Source organism: Phyllostomus discolor, chromosome 10 (assembly GCF_004126475.2).
Source record: "Phyllostomus discolor isolate MPI-MPIP mPhyDis1 chromosome 10, mPhyDis1.pri.v3, whole genome shotgun sequence".
Lineage (NCBI taxonomy): Eukaryota > Metazoa > Chordata > Mammalia > Chiroptera > Phyllostomidae > Phyllostomus > Phyllostomus discolor.
In genome coordinates, this window is record NC_040912.2 from 51,797,959 (window position 1) to 51,816,279 (window position 18,321).

The 18,321-nt window shown below is 38.8% G+C and overlaps 1 protein-coding gene across 1 annotated transcript in view; it reads right to left on the minus strand.

Annotated features, from left to right (window-relative positions):
- The window catches only part of AMPH (amphiphysin), a 286,397-nt gene that overhangs the window by 165,705 nt on the left and 102,371 nt on the right, over positions 1-18,321 (minus strand).

Genomic DNA, 18,321 nt, shown 5'->3' on the forward strand with positions numbered 1-18,321 from the left:
TGTTCTTCAAGTACAGTTGTCTCTATTTTCACCCCACCAGGCCCCCGCCCCACCCATTCATGCCTCCCACTCTTGAACCTACCCCCTTTGGCTTTGTCCTTGTGTCCTTTATACATGTTCCTTGATGGACCTTCCCCTGTTTTCTCCCATTAACTCTCTCACCCCTCTTCTCTGATTACTGTCAGTTTGTTCTTTATTTCAATGTTTCTGGTTATATTTTGTTTGCTTGTTTGTTTTGTTGATTATGTTCCACTTATAGGTGAGATCATATGGTATTTGTCCTCTACTGCCTGGCTTATTTCACTTAGCATAATGCTCTCCAGATCCATCCTGAGAACGTTCTCCATGTTATTCACTACATTAGGAACTTTGTGTCTATGATTTCAGCTGATCCTCACTGCAGCTTGCTCATCTCTATTTTACACATGAATGAACTGAGACTCAGAGAGGTCCTTAAACTTGCCAAGAATCATTCCCTTTGCAAGTAGCAGAGCCCAGATTCAAACCTAGTACTTACTCCCCCACCCAGTCTTCATAATGTCTCCTCACAAAGACAGTGCCAATGGGCTGATCCACCCAGAAAACTAGATGCCTATAACACAATCCTAAAATATAAATGCCACTTTTCTCTAGAGATCAAAATTTTAAGGTGGTCATAGAGAGTGATATTTGACACAGGTGCTGAATTATTTGCCTTTATTTCCATATATTCAATCCATCCATCAAAAACCATGACAATTCTTCTTACAATAACAAAACTTGTTTCTCTTCTGTTTTCTATACATTTTAATGTGTTATCTGAGATTAAAAAGCTACCTTGCCAAACCATCAGATTCTACTAACACCATTATTATCACCCTTCTCATTTTCCCAATGTTGCCAAACTCTTTTCTAACATGCCTCTTTGGACAAACCTGTTATTTCCCTCTGTTAAGTCCTATTACAGTTTCATGAACTAATTTCTCAAGAAGGATCCCAAAATCCCAATGCCCTTCTAATATTCTTACATATCAAGGGAGGCAGCACATACCAGAAAGAGCAGTGAGACCCTGAAGCCCTAGTCCTTAGACAATCATTTAGAGAGAGAAAGACATATAGAAGTTAATAAACAAAGATATATTTTTAAAATAAAATTGTATGCAGATTCACACATTAGCAATTATTCAATATCATTCAATTTCATTCAAGCCAACATGACATATAAATTATATAAAAGATATATTAATCTTCATTGCAAATGCATTATTTAAAAAAAGTTCTAGGGCTTCAGTCTCAAAAACATTAAAAATACAAATAATCACTCTTATTAACTAATAATATCCTCATGTATATAAGAGTCTTTTTGAAAGGAAGAAGAAAATGTTGCATTCCTTAAAGAATTGGGCACTTGTAAGTAGGGAAGAATTAATAAGAAGAAACATTATACTATGTATAAGTGTAAAAAAGAAGGACTAATAAATATTTTAAAGTTAATAGTGGTTATTTCTGAATGGTAAGATTCAGGCTGATTTTTTTTCTTTACAATTTATATTTTCCATAATTTCTCAATGGCTCTTATTAAAGTAATAAGGAAAAATCAAAGATAAATAAATAAGAGTTTATGATACCCCTATATAATAGATGTATATTAGATTCTAGTAAAGTTTATTTCTTAGTAACTGGTTGAAAGACTAGTGAGTGAATTAATATCAACTGGAAGAAAGATTTGCAGAGGCAGGCCTAAGGGACCTATACCTGGCTCAGCAGCTCATGTGTAAGGTGAAAGTACCAATGTATTGCGATGTATAATGAGGATATATGGCAATGCCAGCTATGATGCCTGGCATTGTTTAATATTCAATAAATATCTACTATTATTACAGATATTTTTATCTAAGCCTGTTGAATAATTTCATCAATGGCATAAACTCTGCATTAATGAAAAGCTGGGGAGGATATTGGATATGTAATATTATGGTAATCAGAATTCACAAAAAGATCTTTAAGGAGATGAATTCAACAGGGATAAAATTTAGATCAAAAATATAATTCTTCAAGTACCAAATTTATGTATTCAACTTTCAACCAAAATTCAACAAACAGAATGGGATGGTAAACACATAAATACACAGACAACTTGGAGCCAGCTAAAGGACCCCCGCAGAAAGGCAAAGAGAGTTGACACCATAAAATAAGAGGCATATTTTATATAACTGGTGTATTACCAGGGAGAAGAGGAAACCATAGGGAAAAGAATACATCTGTTTTTAAATACCTAAGTACTATCATAATGATGACTTTTTCCATCAGAACCAAGATCAAGAACTAGTATCAGCAAATAAAGACTATAAAAAGAAAAATTTTGCATTAAACATTTTATCATGGTTTTCTGTAAATTAAATAGTTTGTTGGTAGAGGTAATTAGCTTACTGACCTAAGAGTTATTTGAGAGCTCACCAATAGAGGTTATAGAGAAGAGATTTATTCATCAAACAGGTGAATGAAATAAGTCATATATCAAATATCTTCTAATTCTTGAATCTATAATAAATTTATCATGTCAGACATTTTCCCTGGAGAATACAAATCACAATGAATACTGGTAGAGAAGAAAGTCTGTTCTTTTCTATCTGCTACTTATATTGACCTACAAAAGACTGCATGCCATGCTAGGAGCTATAGAAAAGCAAGGTGCAATCTAGAGACTGATGATGTGACTGTGGAAGTGCAAGGTACAGAACTGGAGAGTATAAGGCTGGCATGGTAAACAGGGCAGATTATGGAAAGGCTCAGTCTGCAAGACTAAAGACTCTGATTCCCTTATTCAGACCATAGGGAGCCAATGAAGTATTCCCCTGGAGTCAGCTACATGGTTAGATTTGTGCTACTTAGTGACAACATTAAGGAGAGATTAGAAGAGAGCAAGACTGGAAAAATAACACCAGTTGAGAGGCTATTTAAATAGGCCAGGCAAATAAATGACAGAGCCTGAGCTAAGACACAGAAAGAGGCAACGCTTAAGAAGTAATATGAGACAGTACTTAATGGCTTCTGAGATGCAAAGGGTGAGGAAAACAGGCAAGGATGGCCTCAGATTTCTGCTGTGGAGAATGAGTAGCTCACCTGCCAAAAATCCCTGGATGAGGACAGTGAGTTGGTTGTGGTACAACTCCAGAGAGAGGGAAATGGTTTAGATATAGGATTTGAAAAGGTAAGATCCAAAACGATATCACAGGACTTTTGAATGGAACTCAAGGCCCACCTGAGGCAGAAACCATAGATGTGCAGTAGCCTACATTTAAGCAGTTTTGTTATTTTTCTCCAGTAGCTTCAATAAGAGTAATGAAATTAATCTACTGCATAGCAAATATCTTAAGGCATCAAAGACACTGGGACCTAGAATTGAGATAACAAAAACCTACCATTCACCATGTTTTATGTCACAATATTGACAATGAGTTTATAATTTACACGGCCTCTCATTTACCTCTTTGCTGGTTATGATGTAAATACCAATTAAGCCTGAAGAGTTTGGCAGCATTGATATTACAAAAAGCTCACTGTATATCCAAGCATCTGATAATCAGATTTTGACAACATGACATATCTTCTACCTACAAGAAAAAGGAAGAAAATGCCGTGTCTCAAGAATTTTTGTTTAGGATTTCAGTCTCTTCCTTCAACACTAATTGCATCTACATTGATACATTACTACTTTTGAAACTAGGAATTTCTGTTGTTACTTTTGTTGCTGCTGTTTTCAAATGCAAAATAATATTTTAAGTTGAAGAAGCTTTTTCAAACTGCTTTTCCTTTCAATGAGATTCTGAATATTCTTCTAGGGCTGGCTGTGTGCTCATCATCCTCTCTGCCTTGAGTTAAGAAGTTCTAAGCAAGCAACTAGAACAGGAACAGATTCACAGAAATAGAGATTACATGGAAGGTTATCAGAAGGGAGGGGGGTGGGACCAGAATGGGGGAAAAGATGTTACAGGGTGCAGCCAAGAGGGGGGACCTCAAATGGGCATTTGAAATGGGGTCCAGAACTCAAGGTGTCCAGGGTATTTAAGATGTCTTCACCCCTTCCCCCACAGGTGTGAGCTGCGGGAAGGGGCACACAGAGCAAGAACATGCAGGGTAGCTTTGCAGCTAATCCATGGTATGGCCATTTAACATACCTATAGCCTTTGGCTGGTCACTTAGATATTCTAAATAGCTATGGCCATGCTCTAGGCCAGGGGGATGAAAAGGGACCTCCCCCACAAGATGCGACTAGGGGGCAGGTCCCCCGAGTTACAGTGCCTGCGTGGGAACTCGGAGAAGATTGGCTCAATGACATAGGGCCCGCACTTGCCCAGACCCACGATGGCGACTAGAAAAACTGGAAAAGACAGCAGATTGAGGGCAAGTGTGGCTGAGTGTGGGAGGAGTCAGAAATGGGGCTGCAGAGGAAGATTGGCGTGGGGATTTAAACCCAGACACGGCAGCCATTGAGAGAGAAGCACGCGGTTTTGGCTGAGTGGGGACTCCTGTGGCCCTGGGAGAGAGAGGACCATGTGCCTTTGCCAGAGTGAGGACCCACAGCTTTAGAAGGGGGAACCACCACCCGGTTTAAGCAGAAATCCTGGTGACAGAGCTGAGGGTGCCAGGAACCCAGGGAGGTCTCCCAGTCAAGACAGAGTACTGACTGGGAATAACCAGAGGACTGCCTGAGCCTTGGACTTCTATTTCCTTTCCTGAGATACAGTACTCTGGACTGGGCAAAGGGGAAAGGACTGTGTCTGTCTGTGGGTGTTTTTAAGGGACTTTAGGATTTTTGATGAAGACATTAGGTCACTACTTTAAGTTTGTATAGCATTAAATAAACATTTCCTTTCCTTTTCATGAATCTCTGGCATTGAGAGACATCTTTCCTGTAGATGGCAGACATAACGGACCAGGGGTTTCTTTCAGTAATAGTATATCGTCCCAGGCCCCCCTTGTTTGCTCGGTAACAAAGGTACAGGGAATAAGAAGTATAAATGGTAGGTGTTAAATAGACAAGAGGAGGTTAAGAATTGTATGGGAAATGGAGAAGCCAAAGAACTTATATGTATGACCCATGGATATGAATTAAAGTGGGGGAATGATGATGGGAGGGGGAATACAGGGCAGAGTGGAAAAAAAGGGAGAAAAAAATGGGAAAACTATAATAGCATAATCAATAAAATATATTTTTAAAAAAGAATTTAACTGATCCTAAACACATCATGACACAGGTAAATTAAAAAACTCAATATGGTTCTGTACAGAGTGTGGTTTAGTTGGTTGGAGCGTTGTTCTGTAACCAAAAGGTTGTAGGTTCAAGTCGCAGACAGTGCGAGTATGTACCTATGTTGAGGATTTGATCCCCAAGACAAGCATGTGCAGAAGGGAACCAATTGATGCTTCTCTCTCACATGCATGATTTTCTCTCTCCCTTCCTCTCACTCTTAAAAAACAAGAAATGAAAAAATGTCCTCAGGTGAGAATAAAAAAAACTTTTTAATACAATAGGAAGAAAAAGTATGAATGTGATAACTTGAATATTTTAATTAATAAATTTTCTTTCAGTGTATCCTAAAGTGGTTAGTTCCTCAGCTTGGGTTGCAAGGGCTGCTCCAATGACGTAAAGCTAAATTCTGATCAAGTCTCAAATCCTCATAGTCCAGTGCAAATTAAATACTATTTTAGTAGTAAGAGAATTGTCATCCTTTCTTAATATTTTAAAATAAGGAGCAGAATACTATGTTGGCAGCTTTCAAAAAAGTAATTGGCATTTTCAGTCAAAGAAAAAATTCATAATCTTTCATTCCACATGGAAATGACTTCTATTAATTAGGGGCAAAGATCAAAGCAAGGTTAATCTATGGTCAGGTGTGACTGCAAGCAAGAAAACAAATCTTATGATCAAAAGTGGGGAAAAAATAAGAGGCAGACATACAGACCATAATAAGTAAGTAATTGAAGATGAAGGTCACTGGGAATCAGAGACATGTATTTATATATGGCTAGATAGTGGAACAAGAGTAATAGTTCAATGAATTCAGCAGGGTTTGCTACTGGGATGCTTAGAGAGAATCATGCATCAAATGAAGTCTCAGAGTAGCAAATTTCCAATCTTGTGATTCATGCCACTTTAAGACAGACTCTGAAAGACAACAAGATAATCAAACAAGTTAATGCTCTCTGAACAAGGAGGAACCCTTCTCACCATGCTTTGTCTTTTTGAGTGAGAGAGAGGGGGAAGGAGGGAAGGAAGGAGGGAGAGAGAGAGAGAGAACATAAAACAATGTATATATTATCCATTAAATCCATGAGTCAGCTACATGAGATAACCATGGCCTCCCTGGACAGGATATGGATAGCTAATCTTTCATCCTTTGCCCTTGCTCAGATGACTCATTCATTCATCTGTTCATATACCCACCTACATAACTGCTAATTCAGAGAGTGTTAATCAAGTGCTCTCTGACACTGTGCAAAGTTCCATAAACTAGGACTGGAGGGATGCAATCAAGTACATGCAAATTCAGTATAGCTGCTTGTGAAGTGGTAAGTGAGCATGTACCACACTGTTTTCCAAACTTCAGGGTACTAGTCCTTTGACTTCTTTCTAGGTAAGATTCAGGACTTTAAAAGTGGCTTTAATGTGTCCTAATTTGAGGGAAATAAGATAAATCATCCTTTGGTGTGATTCTTGTACCCATCAAGGTTCTACCTTTTCACATCCATCTGGCCCTCTGTGGGATTTATTTCTGCATCATTATGACATCAACTTCTTGCTCTGGCAGATTTCAATAGTGTATTAGCCATCACATTATCAAAGGCTCTCAGAGGCTGGCATGAGCATTTCTTCTAATTCTGGTAAACACTTTTGGAGAAGTAAGCAAGAACAGATGAGAGAAGGAATGATCACAACCTTCTGTCCCATCTGAGTAGTCTTAGGACTTTAAAAGTTGGAGGGTAACATATAGTAGAGAGAAAGTACAAACCTCAGACATGAGCCAGTTTATCCTAAGTGGGACAGAGGCAGTTAGGAATTAGAAACAATGGAGGAAAGAAAGTCCAAAAGCCTACAAGGGAAACAGTGCAAGTGAGAACAGCCCTCAAAACGCAGATACAGTATGCACTGGCCAACGATTGCTGTCAATCACACATCTACCTGCCGAGGTATCATGCTAAAATTTAGAACATTTTAGTCCTCTAACTTACAAAAAAAATCATGTGAAAAAAGATGGCTTGAGGAATACTGATCTAGCAAAAATGTGAGTGCAGCATCTAATGCCTCTTCTCTTGGAAGTCAGGTGCACACTCTCTTCCTCTGGATTGGGTCTCAGAACAACTTTTCTATGAAACCTGATACTGCCAGTATCCAACCCAGAATACAACCTTTACACCAAAATCCAGTGAGGAGCAAGTCTGCTAAAGCCTGAGTCATCCCCTGAGGCTCTGAGCGAGACCAGATTTTCCCTTTCCAGTAGCCTCTTCAAGGACAGAGTGCTGTCTTTATACCAATAATGCACAAGCTAATACAGACCTTCCAACCTTATTAAATCATTTTGAATTAATCCTCATACTCCTTAGTGAGAGGAAGATATTCCTCCATTTACCACTAGCTGGGTGTTTGAGAGAAAAATGTCTGCCAAACTAGTGGCAACCTACCTGCAGAAGAACTACTGCAGAGACACATGGCCATGGATCCAGAGTGGGCCCTGTACCTGGGGTATTTGCCAGGGCGCAATTCTGTTCCTGATTCCTTTATACAGACCCCTCAGGCAGTCTTCATAACCTTAGCTACCCACTGGCACATCAGAAGATAAATCAGCAATTGAAAAACACTGACCTGCAGTACAAATAAGGAGGGCAACCTAAAACAAAAAGTCCAGGAAACCCCTACCTAGGATTTCAGTTGGGACTATAAATTGCTTAAAGCAAGAGAGAATTGTTAGTGCTGATGAATATGACGCAGGTGAAAAGGAGAGTCACCTGAAAAGAAAAGAAAAAAGGAGAGTCACAGAAAAGAAAAAAAAAGATGTTCTTGCTTTTCTTCCTTTTGGTAAAAATGTCCCACCTTAATAACTCCATAATTCCCTAATTATTAGCTTTCATCTGTGGAAATTTAAGATATATCAAGCAAAGTTCTAAATGAATTACTATCTACCAATGAATTTAACTCATCCCCAACAATCTTATGAGTTAGGCTACAAATGATTATCCTCATTTTACCTACGAGAGCACTGAAAATTGGAGATGTTAATTCACTTCAGTCATACAGCTGGTGTGTTCCTGAGCTGAGAGGCAAAGCAGTTTGATTGCAGAGTCACTACTTCTGCCCACTAGGCTATAATGCCCTAAAGATAGCAACAGGAAAGAAATATGGCCTGGTGGTCAATCTCTTCCCCTGACAGCTAAGTCATGTTCCTCCATTCTATACTACATTCTCACTAAATGTATCACATTGTAAGGAATGCTATTATAATAACTGCTTAATCCATACTTTTGTTAAGCCATCTGACACCATTTCCATGAAAACAGGTTATTATATTAATTCAAACAGCCTGGTGAGGAGTGCAGGTTATACAAAACATGTGTTCTTTCCACTCTACCTTCACTTGGAAAGAAACTAACCATTTTGGCATTTTAGGACTAGCAGAAGCCCTACGAGGACATCACTCCTTCTAAGATTATTATAGATCAAGCTACACGAAAGTGACTCACAGAACAGCAGGGAGCAGTGCTGGATAAACAAAACAAAACAACCTCACTTGATTCCATACATGTCAAGACAAGATCATTCCTCCAAGACCAGCAATAAACTCCCAGGAAGCATAATGCAGTTATGCTAACCACAGCTCTTCCCATCTGGCTGCCCCCTCAGCATCCAGCTCCAGGTCCAGGTCCAATCTCATTATACCCACTCTGACCCACCACCACTCACATTCATGAGCTCCTTACAGCCCATAAGCTTTGCATCACAAAACACATTTTCAACAAACTTCCCTCTAATTTTGGCAACATAATTTACATGCCCAACAATATTGCTAATTACAAATTGCAGGAAAAATTTTTGAAAGTTTTTATTCCACTTTGTCAACAATCTTTTTCCTATTTCAAGAGGTAACTGAAGACTGAGATGGGCACATTCAGGTAGGGTTGAAAAAAGACAGTAAGGCAGGGGTGTTTTGGGCCTGGACTGAAATCTTTAGTAATAGATGGATTGAGCACTATCTCTTTGTAGGAATTTGGGCATAACTGCTTTATATCCCATGTGAATCAGGAGCACAATCAGAATAAAAACATCTTCCTTCCTTTCTATTTTGCAAGGATGTTGTTAAGTTTAGGTAAGGTTGGGGTTTAGTTTTCAGTGGCTCTTTGGATTTACCTTGTTCTTTCTGAGGAAGTTTCCCAAAGTGTGTTTGTTCTGTGGAGCACACTCTCAGAAATCTCTATGCAAAAAAAAAAAAAATCCAGGGTCAAATCTGTTTGAAAAATACTAACTACTATATATCCTTGGTAGATTATTAAAGAATATTGTTAAAGAATAAAAGGGGAGGCCCTGGCTGGTACCTCAGTATTGGCATCATCCCAATATACCATGGCTGAGTGTTCAATCCCTGGTCAAGACACACTGGTCAAGAACCAACTGATGAATGCATCAGTAAGTGGAACCAACAAATTGATGTTTCTCTCTCATTCTCTCTCCTCTTCTTCCCTCTCTCTAAAATCAATAAAAAAAAAAATAAGTAAAAAGGGAAAGTCACAATGCCCATAAATTATAAAAATGAGCATATGTCAAAAGATTATTTTTAAATTAATTACTTAATGAAGGCACTGGTAAAATATTACAATCATTTCCAAGAATTTAAAGAACCAATATATATAGGCAATAAGAAATGCTGAAATGAATTTACATTGAGACAGAAAATTGACAACAGTCGATTGCAACCCCTCCAGACAAAATTCATAAGCTTTTCATAATTTCCCCTATCACAATGAACATATTAAAGGTTCCAAAAAGTCTTGAAATAAAAAAATTGTGTAACATTATGTAACCCTATCTTCCCATACATATTTGCTCACATCATACCCACTGGAGCACAATTTGGGGATGAGTTTATTCTCACTACACATTTTATGGACTTCTCTGCTCTTCCCTACAAAGCGCAGGTAGGGAATTATGTAGAACTCCATAATCCCCAAGTTATTTGTAAGGAGATTTTCCTTGTTTATACCAGATGTCTACAGAGAAAATAATCAAATTTAAGAGCAAGGAATTCAGATTGTGGGAGGAAGTAAATCTTGACTGATTAGCTTAGCTATAAGCTCCACTGAACATATTAAACATTGAAAATTTTCTGATTTTGAACTAGTTTTTTTTGTGGGTATTTTTTGGTTTTTATTTTAATGGTTGTTCAAGTACAGTTTTCTGTACTTTTATCCCCACACACAGCCCACCCATTCACCCTTACCACCTTCCTCCCTTTTCCACCCCACTTGTTATTGTCCATGTGTCCTTTATATTGTTTCTGCAAACCCTTCCCCCTTTTCCCCTAAAATTCCCTCCCCTCTCCCCCTTGGTAACTATCCACCTGTTCTCTATTTCCAGTGTCTTTGGTTATGTTTGGCTTGTTTGTTTGTTTTGTTGATTAGGTTCCTGTTAATGGTGAGATCATATAATATTCCCTTTCCACCTCCTGGTTTATTTCGCTTAGCATAATGCTCTCCAGTTCTATCCATGCTGTTTGCAAAGGGGGTAGAAGCTCCTTTTCTTTCTTTCTGCTGCATAGAATTCCATTGTGTAAATGTACCATAGTTTTTGGATCCATTCATTTACTGATGGGCACCTAGGTTGCTTCCAGCACTTGGCTATTGTAAATTGTGCTACTATGAACATTGGGGTGCATACATTCTTTTGGACTGGGTTTCAGGGTTCTTAGGATATAATCCTAGCAGTGGAATTGCCAAGTCAAAGGCCAGATCCACTTTTAGTTTTCTAAGAAAATTTCATACTGTTCCTGTAGTAGTTGTATCCAGTCTGCAATCCCACCAACAGTACACTAGGGTTCCCTTTTCTCTACAACCTCTCCAACACTTGTTTGTTGTTTTGCTTATGATGGCCATCTGACTGGTGTGAGGTGGTTATTTCATTGTGGTTTTAATTTGCATGGTCTCTGATAGCTAGTGATATTGAGCATCTTTTCATGTGTCTTCTGGATCCTCTGTATGTCCTCCTTGGAGAAGTGTCTGTTCAAGTCCTTTGCTTATTTTTTAATTGGGTTGCTTGTCTTCTTTGAGTGCAGTCGTGTGACTTCTTTATGTATTTTGGAGATTAAACCATTGTCTGAGGTATTATTGGCAAATATGTTTTCCCATACAGTTGGTTCTCCTTTTTATTTTGATACTGTTTTTCTTTAGCCGTGCAGAAGGTTTTTATTTTGATGAGATCCCATTTGTTTATTCTTTCCTTATGTCCCTTGCTCTGGGGGAATATCAGTAAAAATGTTTCTGCGTGATGAAATATCTGAGATTTTCCTGCCTATGTTCTCCTCTAGGACTTTAATGGTGTCACCACTTATATTTAAACCTTTTATCCACCTTGAATTTATCTTTGTGTATGGTGTAAGTTGATGATTGAGTTTCACTCTTTTTGCATGTAGCTGTCCAGCTCTCCCAACACCAATTGTTGAAGAGGCTATTTTTACTCCATTTATATTGCTTCCCCCTCTGTCAAATATTAATTGACTGTAGAGACTTGGGTGTATTTCTGAGCTCTTTATTCTTGAACTAGTTGTTTTTAAAAGAGCTAAAATGGTCAATATTCCCTGTGAGTAGTGATATGAAGCAACATATCAAAGTAACAAAAAGGACCCTTGGCTTGGACAATTCAGGTTGGCACCCCAGCCCCACCATTCAGGAGTCTACTCTGGGCAAGGCTCCTTATTTTCCTGTGGCAATTTTTCTCCATCTGTAAACTAGGGATAAACATTCATGGTGTGGATTTTAAATTAAATAATAAAATGCATGTGAAACTTTTATTTCATTCCTATCAATAAGTGCTCAAGAATATTAGCTATTAAAATGATTAACATCCTAACATACAAGTCAATCTTTAATCAGTAATACTTGATGGTAGGAGCTTGTAAATGATTCCAGAAGTGCACATCTATCTTGAGATTCTATAATTCCTCCACAACTGCCCAGAGGTAACTTTCTCTTTCTTGATGAAGATACACCTATAGGAACAATCATAGCAACCTCAGTGTCTCTACCTGAGACCTGCAGAGTGAAAACCATGAAGATGAGCTGTGGGTCTCCCTTGAAGGAAAAAATAAATGACTATGGCCTCTCTCTAAGCAAGAAGCTCTATATCTGGGTCCATGGATAGATTCCAAGGTGTTCATAAGTGACCTGAAATTATACACCTAATATCATATGGATAAGCCTTTTATTAGGAGGGGTTCATAGCTTATATAAGATGAACCACTGCTTCTGAGACAGCATGGGCATGGTGTAAAGAAAATAAGTGTAAAAATCAAACAAAACTGAGACTCACATGATTACTATAGGACCTGAATAATCTTTTCAAAATCCTTATTTTCCTGTGGCAATACAGGAATACAAGCAAAAATGCCTAATTTGATGCCTGACTCTGAAAGGCACTTAGTGAGGGTTAGTTGTTTCTCTTTTCCTTGATTGAATACCTTCATCTTAAACTACAATATGAAGGAGCTAACAGGGAGCTTAGACTTTATGCAATCCAATTTGCTCACCCAACAGATGAGACTGTGGAAAGTTTATGTGTATTGCTGAGGTCACATCTTTAATCTTCTACAATACAGAGGGATCTTGTAGAGCTAATGGACATTGTAATGACTATGGAACCACCTGCAGGGGTGTCTAACTTTTTGGCGTCTCTGGGCCACACTGGAAAACGAAGAGTTGCCTGGGGCCACACACTAAATACATTGCAAACATACTCACACACACAAAAAAAATCTCATAATGTTTTAAGTAAATATACGATTATGTGTTGAGGGAGCATTCATAGCCATCCTGGGCCTCACAAAGTCCATGGGCCATGGGTTGGACACCCCTGGAGCATGGTTTCCTGGAATTCACTGTTACTCAATAAATGTCTCTTGAACAATTCTCTAACTCCAAGAAAACACATGTGTCAGCATCATGGCCAGCACAACCAAGAAAGCCTAGAGTAACATTTAGGTTCTTAGAAATTGTCTTCATTGGTGAATCCTTTGTATTACTGAAGCATCTGAGGAGAATTTTAGAGCAGCAGGAATGGAATTCTCCCATGTGAACGAGGAGACCAAATGCCACTATCAGACATGCTAATGCCTCTGCTCCTGATCAGGAGAATCTGGGCTTGGGGACTGAGGGTGGCATCCGGCCTAATACTAAAAGTAGTTTGATGTTTCCCTGGTTAGGTTTCTTTGTGGAAAGAACAGTGTGACCAGAATCCTCACACCAAAGTCCCCACTGCAGTCCTGCCTGGGGCCACTGAGTAACATCAAAATGGCCACTGGCCCTCCTTAGCAAAATTTTCTTTCTTTTTCTTTTTAATTAAATATGTCTTGTGATAATTTGATACTTCCTGCTGCACAAACACATTGTGAATAACGGAAAAGAGAAAGGCTGTGGGGTACTTAAAGAACTTTTGAAAAATATTTTGCATAATCTCGGACTAGAGAACCACCATTGAAAATTCCACAAGTTCATAAATGGCCACCCAAAAGCCATGCAATGTAACCCAAATACTAGGGCTCACAATTACTAAGGATTCCAGATGGACCAACAGGATGTCTGGCTCAAAGGTGATTTCACTGGTGGTTTCTATCTTTAATGTTTATTGATCTAAAAGTAAAATAACTTAATTTTATAAAGACACATTTTATACAAATTGCAGTTTTGAACAGAAGTCAAGAAAGAACAAGGACATTGCTAACATACTGAAAATCAAGCCATACTTTTTCTGGAAATGAGTTCTGATATAGTGCTGGACACAGTATTTTCAGTTCAGTTTGTTCTTATGGTTATTTTCTAAATATCTGTGCTCAAGAAGGAACTCAGAGTACCTGCCTAACCTTTCTTTAAAGAGCACCAGAACAGAGGGGAAACAGAAGGTGCTGGAGAGACTTGGGAGAAAAGAATTCAGTCCTTGACCACCTGTGTTAAATCACACAGCCTCCTGCTCCTGGACCCTCAGAGCTGAAAATAGGACATGCAATTGCCACAGAACATGCAATTGCCACAAACAAATAAATAAACAAAGAAACAAGTATATTGTGCAGCACTATTCTTTCACACAATTGTATACTTTGATTTATGCTTTGATTTGGTTTTCTGCAGCTATTTTAAAAGCCTTATCTGCACGAAGTTAATTACTAAAGAAGAAAAATTATTCAACACAGTTTTGCAAGAGGTCCACTCTTCAGATTCCATTTAGGCCTCTCGAGCTGGAATTACCATGTTCGTATGGTTAACATGGATATTTTATAAGGTTAAATACAAACTTTGTATGAATTTTGAAAATAAATAGAGACTTCAAAGAAATGTTGCTGCTGTGGGCTATTATTACCAGATTCTTGTTGGCATTTGGGAATACTTGAGACAGATGTTTTAAGAAGCACAGGTTGGTGTGTTTGGTGAAAATTACTGCATGATAGAACGAGTAGGAAAAACTATTTTCTGGAGAGCCTGAGTGATATCCATACAATACTTGCATAAATGAAAGATGCTTCTGGAACAGCCTTTCACTAGCTGCTTTCATACCATGTATAAATACATGCAGACACTTCTTTTTTTCCTTTTTTAATTATTTTATTGTTGTTTGATTACAGTTGTCTGCATTTTCCCCCAGAACTCTCCTCCACACCTTCTATGGTACATACTCTGTATCTGCCCCTCCAGCCTCACACTCCGCTTTTCTTCCTGCTCAGCACTCCAGGAAGTGGACTTCTAGAGGCTGCATTCCAACCTGACCCTCTGGCTTTTGTCTGGAGTCCATCAATGGGAAGCACCAGCAGGACACAGAAGGCCAAGTCAGGGAAGGATTGGAGCACTGATTCCTTGGCTCCCGCCTTGCCAGACTCAATTCTCTCCCTTGCAGGTTATCCCTCCCAGCAATTACATCTCTTCTCTGTGAGTTTTTTCTATTTTTTATTGTATTTTTCCCATTATCATTTATCCCCCTTATAATCTTCTCCCCACCACAATCTCCACACTGTTACCCATGGCTATGAGTCCTTTTTCCTTTTTGCTTGATCCCTCCCTGCAACTGCCCTCCAGAGCTGTCAGCCTGCTATTTATGAGTGTCTCTATTTTGCTTGTTAGTTTATTTTTCATTAGATTCCATATATGAGTGAAATCATACAGTATTTGTCTTCCCCTGACAGGCTTATTTCACTTAGCATAATGTTCTCCAGGTCCATCCATGCTGTCACAAAGGCTAATTTTTTAAAAAATATAATTTATTGATTATGCTATTACAGTGTTCCACATCCCCCCCCCCCCCTTTAGTTCATGTGTATGGGTCATACATATAATAAGTTTTTCAGCTTCTACATTTCCTATACTACTCTTAACTTTCCTCTATTTTCTATCTACCATCTATGTTACTTTTTCTCTGTACCTTTTCCCTCTCTCTCCCCCTCCCAGTCCCCTGCTGATAACCCTCCATGTGATCTCCATTTCTGTGATTCTGTTCCTGTTCTAGTTGTTTGCTTAGTTTGTTTTTGGTTTTGTTTTAGGTGTAGTTGTTAATAATTGTGAGTTTGCTGTCATTTTACTATTTGGTAGTTTTGATCTTCTTTTTCTGAGATAAGTCCCTTTAACATTTCATATAATAAGGGCTTGGTGATGATGAACTCCTTTAACTTGACCTTATCTGGGAAGCACTTTATCTTCCCTTCCATTCTAAATGATAGCTTTGCTGGATAGAATAATCTTGCTGGATGTACATCCTTGCTTTTCATGACTTGCAATACTTCCTTCCAGCCCCTTCTTGCCTGCAAGATTTCTTTTGAGAAATCACCTGACAGTCTTATGGGCACTCCATTGTAGGAAACTGTCTCCTTATCTCTTGCTGCTTCTAGGATTCTCGCCTTATCTTAATCTTGGGTAATGTAATTATGATGTGCCTTGGTATGTTCCTCCTTGGGTCCAACTTCTTTGGAACTCTGGGTTTCCTGGACTTCCTGAAAGTCTATTTCCTTTGCCAGAATGGGGAAGTTCTCCTTCATTATGTTTCCAAATAAGTTTTCAATTTCTTGCTCTTCTTCTTCTCCTTCTAGTACCCCTACGATTCGGATGTTGGAAAATTTAAAGATGTCCTAGAGGTTCCTAAGCCTCTCCTCATTCTTTTGAATTCTTGTTTTTTCATTTTTTTTTATTTGGTTGTTTCTTTCTTCCTTCTGGTCCACTCCATTGATTTGAGTCCTATTTTCCTTCCCATCACTATTGGTTCCCTGTATATTTTCCTTTATTTCACTTTTCATAGCCTTCACTTTTTCCTCTATTTTGCAACCATATTCAACCAATTCTGTGAGGATCCTGATTACCAGTGTTCTGACCTGTGCATCTGATAGGTTAGCTATCTCTTCATTGCTTAGTGAATTTGTTCTGGAGCTTGATCTGTTCTTTCATTTGGGCCATTTTTTTTTGTCTCAGCACACCTGTTACATAGTAAGAGGTGGAGCCTTAGGTGTTCACCAGTGCAGGGCAACCCATGTCTTGTGATGCTGTATGTGGGGGAGGGGTTTGAGAGGGGACAATGCCACTTAGTCGGCTCTCTGAATGTTTTCAGTCACTTCCTCCCACTACCCACGATCAAATTGGGCCCTTTTGGTGCTGATTCCCAGGTGGGTAGGCTTGTATATGACCCTGTTGGTCTAGGACCCTGTTGGTCTCCCCAATGAACTCTACTGTGAGGCTGGGAATTTCTCCCACTGCTACCTCAACTCCCACAGGTGTTTTCAATCAGTGGTTTGAGCCTTTATTTCCCTGCTCTGAAACCTTGGGTTGCTTGGTTTGTCTCATTCCCCAGTTGTTCCTCCTGGTTTATCTGCACTTGAATGTGGGACCGCTCAGTCTGCAATCCGCCACCTTGCTACAAGTCCTCTCTGCCCTGCTGCCAACTCTGCCCCTCCTACCAGTCTGGATGAATGTTTGTTCTTTAACTCCTTGGTTGTCAGACTTCCATACAGTTTAATTTTCTCACAGTTCTGGTTGTTTTTGCTTTTAAATTTGTTGTTATTCTTCTTTTGGTTGTGTGAGGAGGCACAGTGTATCTCCCTACACCTCCATCTTGGCCGGAAGTCACTGTTATTCTGTAAATATTTTTCTTTTTTATGGCCAAGTAGTATTCCATTGTATAAATGCCTCATAGTTGGTTTATCCACTCATCTACTAATGGGCACTTGGGTTGCTTCCATGTCTAATAACTCCTCAGGCAAGGGAAACAAAAGGGAAATAAACAAATGGGACTACATCAAACTAAAAAGTTTTTTGCACAACAACCATTAACAAAGTAAAAGACAACCCACTGAATGAGATAATTACTTTAGGTTGACTGGATATATTGGTTCTGCACCTTATATATGTAATCTTGTAGAAGTATTTCTTTGCCTTCTGTTTAAAAATATCTAGATATGAATTGGCTTTCTAAAACATTAGTTCTTTTCCTTCTGCTTCTATGTACTTGTTAAAGCTATAATTTACAATATATATTTGTTTAGTCAGAAAATTGAAAGACTACTCTTGTCTGATTAATATAATGGCCAGGTTTTCTAAACAAAATGAAGTATAAACACTTTCAAATTTTCTTACTGCATACCTTCCAAGAATTAGCCATCCAGGCCCTGGCTGGTGTAGCTCAGTGGATTGAGTGTGGGCTGTGAACCAAAGCATCACAGGTTTGATTCCAGTCAGGGCACATACCTGGGTTGCAGGCCATGGCCCCCAGCAACAACACATTGATGTTTCTCTCTCTCTCCTTCTCCCTCCCTTCCCTCTCTAAAAATAAATAAATAAAATCTTAAAAAATATAAATAAAGTCATCTCACATTCTTTAAAACAAAAGAATTAGCCATCCCAATAAGTTTAAGTAGTAAGTAAAACTGATTATTTGATGAAATCCTTTCACCCTGTTAGTGTTACTTTCTCTATGTCCTTGCCACTCAGAGTGGGTCCTCAAACCAGTGCCATCAGCCTTTCCTAGCAGCTTGCTAGAAATGCAGAATTCTGGGCCTATCCCAGACCCACTGAACTGGACTCTGTGTTTCAACAACATCCCCAGTCAATTCGCCT